This window comes from Hakea prostrata, chromosome 4 (assembly GCF_041222555.1).
Source record: "Hakea prostrata isolate BN-2017 chromosome 4, UWA_Hpros_2, whole genome shotgun sequence".
Taxonomy (NCBI): Eukaryota; Viridiplantae; Streptophyta; class Magnoliopsida; order Proteales; family Proteaceae; genus Hakea; species Hakea prostrata.
Genome location: NC_142603.1, coordinates 47,088,345 through 47,093,931, shown reverse-complemented (window position 1 = coordinate 47,093,931; position 5,587 = coordinate 47,088,345).

The following is a 5,587-nucleotide window of genomic DNA, read 5'->3' as shown; positions in this document are numbered from 1 at the left end:
TAGGTCTGAAGACCCGAAGTAGAAGTGAAAGTCAACTATGGGCCATATCAGTAGAAGATATAGTGTTCGACTCCGAACCTATGGAGATTGAAGATTATGCCCCATACTTGAAGACAGCGTTGGATATAGAAAAGAGACTACGCCTTGATGAAGAGAAGATTGGTTGATGACCATAGAGCTTGGTGGGATATGATTTAAAGCCATTTTTCCATGCTAGGTAAGTTATAGAATATGTGTTTAAAGTTTCGTTTGATTCCGAGTAATGAAAGGCCCTCAAATCCTTGATTTTGGATTTACTGTCTGCCTGGGTCGACTGCTTGGGTCGACTGGGCCAGGCTACCCAGCCAATCGACCCAGAGATGCTGAACTCGAGCAGAATCTTCTGTTTAGGTTATATTACTATATATACCCCATGACATCGTGATTTTAGTATCCCTAGCCTCCAAAACACTTAGAGAACAAAGGGAAACCATCTCCAAGCCTCCAAAAGTGTAGAAGAAGATCTAATCTTGCAATCTTGCTAGTTCTCTCTCTTGTTCTTCAATCAAAGGTTAGTATTCAATTTTTTGTGTTATTGATTCATTCTTTCCATGATCACTCTCATCTCTGAACTGAGATTATGATGAAGATGCTGCAACCTTGTAGTCATATCTTTACAATCACTTTTCATTCTCTTATGCCATGATCATCTTATTCATTCTTAATATGATTTTTATGATTTCTTCTTAAACTATGATCATATTCTTATTTTGATTTATTCTAGCATTGTAGATGCCTCTCCATGATTATTCATACCTCTGATTTACTGTGTTCTTGTACTAGAATGAGATCTTATCATCTCTAGTTCATCTCTTTCATTCATAGCATGTTTCCAATGAAAACCATGATTTTTACCAAAATAGAAACTATGATTTCAAATTAGTAAGTAATGGTTTTAATCGTTGTTTGATGTCTAAATTATGCTTTTTAGTCTTAGACTACTGTGTTAGACATTCTCTCCAAGTTTCGTAGCATTCCGGATTGTGTAGCGTAGGTTTCGGATCAAGATTCTCTTTTTGGTTTCAGATTTGCTCTTGGGCAGACTGCCTAGGTCGACTGACTCAGTCAACCCAGCCAATCAACCCGCAATGACAGAATTGGATTTCTTCGTCCGTTTCGATTCGATTGATGGTCATTCTTTTAGGATTACTTCCTAATGACTATATGATGTTATTCTAGGGTTTATTTGCTAACTTTGGATTCATCCTCTTGTTCGTCCGGAATATATTCGAATCTATTTAAGGTAAGGAAAGTTGTTACCATATTAACATAGATTGCATAGATTTAGTTTCTAATTTGGGAACTACTTAGATTTACTACTGTTATGTTAGTTTCTATTATGATATGAATGTTGTAAATACAGTAGGACCTTATTTCCTTATTTACTTTATGTTCTTGGATCATGTATGAATACTTATTCATGTATGTTGTTTATTCATTTAATCTTGTCTTATTATACTCTTTCATATGATGAGATATCTGTTGTGGATGATATGACTGAATTATGATTGTGATTGTTTAGGTATGATTTGGGATTGGGGAATGTCCTTTTGACATTTCTGTCCTTGGACTTCATTGGGAGTAGTATGGGATATTTCCAATGTTGCCCTTTAACACTTTCCTGGATTATTGGTTTTCATACCTAGGACTTGTCTAGCAGTGTTTGGCTAGGATATTTCCTGTTATATCAGACTCGATTCGGAAGGGTATTGAGACCGAACGACCCGTGGTAGCAATGGGGATTCATGGGTGCTCAAGACCGGTGAGTTATATCCGTGAGGGGACATGAATCACATTGTGGGGGCCATTTATGGGTAGAGTTGCATATGGATAGACTTGGGCTGATGGGCGTTCAAGACTGATAACCAACCCGTGAGAGGACATGAGAGCTTCCCGTTTACTATATGTGGATGACCTATAGGGTTGATGAGTCCGTATTTGAGAGAGTCGGATACGCTGACTCTAGTGCGAAGGATACCGGAAAGTATCCCGAGAGGGGAGGAATGGACGTATCTGGATCTGAGTTGATGTAACTAAGTAGATGACTTGCATTTGGCTAGGCTTTACCCTAACATGCGCCAGTACTTAGACCAAATGGTGATGTGAGAGAGAGGTGACTTAACCCCCAACCGAGGATGAGTGAATTGAGACCTACCCAAAGAAGTATGGTCCTATGACTTAAAGCATGTCTGCCTATAGAGACCAGCATACATAGAGTTAGATTCATACATGCATTGTCTGTCCCATATCATATCATATCATATTATGCTTTGCTTATGTTATCATGTTATTTATGCTATTATGGAATTACTTGCCTTACTGGGTTTCTTTTGAAACTCACTCCTTTTGTACAACATCTTTTGTTAGATTATTCTGCAGGCCTTGATGACTATGAAGCGCAATATGAAGAAGCGCAAGATGAAGAAGCATACAACACGCAAGGTGTTGGCAACTATGAAGATTATGTTGAGAATTCCTCGAGTGGTCTTACTTGTTACCAAGATTAGCCCTACTGTGAAGTGGGAGCGTCTAAGCGTGATTGATGAAGTCTATGTTTATGAAGACGTTCTTTTTTAAATTAGAATAGACTCTAGCTTAGTTAGATTATATCTTTCTTTCTTATCTTAGAACCAGTTGTAATTTCCTTTGACTTTCGATCTACATTCCGCTGTACTCGTGGAGTGAGATTCCGCCTCACTCTACATTTGATTTTATATATCTATTGGTATCATTTCCGTACTCTGATGATTATCTCGTTACTTTATTTTGATTCAATTAAATAATATTGTTAACCTTGATTTAGTCTTGTTCTTGATTATATTATTGTGAATGTGGGAGATTGATTTACTAGATACTGGATCTTGTGGACTGTGGATCACACACTCGGGTATGCCAGATAGGGTACCGGCTGGGTGGATGTGACAGTATGCCCTTACCTGTATATAAGTAATTCGTCTGTAAAAAGAAATCCGTAAACAATTATAAAACTTTCTCTTCAAACAGAGGACACCTATACATAGGGTTACAATAAGGTATAAGTCAAATGAATCAAATCGGATCAAAACCAAAAGCCATTTGGTCACTGGAAACCAGTCAATTGCTCGTGCCGGTCGCTTAGGTTGAGTGACCGCCACTAGTGACCACCCCAAAAACAATAAGTTTCAAATCCGAAACTAAGGCTTTTGATCATCCGTTTTCAATCCGGATTTCGAGTGATCATAGTCTAAATCTTGAATCTAACACTCTTATAGCCATAGGGTGATATGAAACCTAACAATCATCACAAATGGATTACCCAAAAACCTTCCCTTGATCAGATCAGCCCTTTTCAAGAAAGCAGGGTTTTGTTTTTGGATCTGATCTAACCAAGATCATCAAAAGGATAGACAACATAATGGAAGGATCAAGAACAACCAAATATGAACACTGAACTACCTTAATCATAGCAAGTGGTGAAGCATAAGTGAACAGGGAATCACTTACCTTAACCAGATCAACTATGGAAGACAGTAGAACCTTCTGGGACTCTATCAGCACTTCAGATCTAATTTCGGCACTTCTCCGCAACCGTATAACCTCCAAAAACGGTAACCACGAATAAAATATTCGTAAAATAGGTGATGATTACTATTTATAGAAGTAAGGAGGCAAAATAGGGCAAAATCCCGCAACCAAAACCAGGCAGTCGCTCCAGGTGGTCGCTTGGTTCAATCGACCGCCACTAGCAACCGCCCCCATGTATATTGCTATACAAGGGTGTTTTGCTCATGGGGTTGATGACCAAGTACAACCTAGCCCTAAAGAAGACATGGGGGAGATTTTACCCTCAATCCGGACATCTCCAGACATCACTTGCCTTCCAGAAGTCCAACTACCAAGCAAGCCAGGCTCTTCAGCTAGAGAATCCATATCCATATGTTCAAGGTATGGATCATGGACTTCTATCCGAACATTCCACTAATTTACCCGATTAGACCTTCGGGTTCTTGGACCTAAAATATGGATCCCGGGTTAGAAATACTGAGGTTGTTGCATCGATGGTACCTCGACTTTATGAACTAAACCTCGAACAACTCCTTGAAGTTCCCAGCATTTGTTGTTGCACTTCCCTTTGCATATTTTGTAGATCGTACAGTTTTTGGAGGAATCTCAGGAATTCCTTCTTGAACTTCCTCTTGAATTGGAACTTGTAGATTTGGAGAAGGGAGAACCTGTCCTTCAACACGTTTGTTCTCCATCTCCCTTTCTCTTCCTCGAGTAGTAACTTGATTGGAATTCGTTACCTGGTTAGTGGTACGTCTTGCCATGACTTTTTGTGACTTTTCCCACAGATGGCACCAATTTGTTGCGTCTAGAACTTCTTCGAGAGCCGGATAGTTGGATAACCTCTTGGAGGCTTCTCCAACCAAATAAGAATAGCTGAGATGCCTGCACTCATAAAGAAAACAAGAACGGGCCGGCCTAATCTTGGCCGGGGAACTGCCTCCGACGCCCAAGTTAGTCTAGGCAACAATAGAAGACCTTGAGAGAGTTCTCAAGGTATAGAGAATAATAGTAAGTTGAATCTCATACCTTTCTCCTTGTAGGATGAATGTTTATATAGAGAATACCTGGAGGCGGCATCTCCTTGAATTTTGCCTATTCAGTTGAAAAGTGGGCGAGAGATCTTAGGAAGCACGTTCCCTTCTTTGGCGGGCCTAATAGAGCCGTTATTTGCTTATCCATCTCCCCAAGTCTTGGAACGAATATGGTGGGTAGTTATCTCTAACTGACCCTTTTGACTTGGTCGTCTTCAACGTCACTCTTGGACTTAGTATTGAAGGTCTTCTTACCTTTCATACTCTTCTCAAGCATGACTCCCGAGGGGATAATACGTGCCTGCCCGAGTGGGTGTGTGTTTTCTCCCAAAAGGGTTCTCTGAGTCTCCCGAGGGAAGGGAGCACACCTACCCGAGTGGGTGTGTGTCTCTCCTAAGGGGGTTCTTTGAATCTCTTGAGAGAGGGGAGCACACCTATTACCCCTTGGGCTATATGTTCTCCACAACAGAGGGTAATATGGACATTTCACTCTTAACAAATACTTAGATAAAAAGTGATGAACGTGTAACTTGTTGTTTGAGAATATGTAATTTGTAATTTAAGGCACTAAAGCGGTAGAGTTTAAGCCTAAAAGTTACTCTAAAATATATAATATAATAAAATAATAAAAAGAGAAAGCTAATTTTTTTCATTACCGCATCCGACGGGCTGTAGTCTAGTCGAATCTCTTTCCTGCGGGCTTATGTTGGCCTTCCGTGGGACAAACGTGCGGAGCCCAATGATAGTGGGTCATGGACTCTTTCCATCTTTTGGGTAGAGTGGGCCATGGACTCTGGACTCTCAAAAATAATATTATATTAAAATAAATTCAATTAAATGTAATTAAGATATTTACTATTAGTAATTAACCAAACGGAAGACAAGGCGACAAATGTGTATTCATTTTTGAGATATTTAAATTAAAAAACCAAAAAGGTTTCCCGCTTTTGAAACTGCTCCCAAGCTCCAAC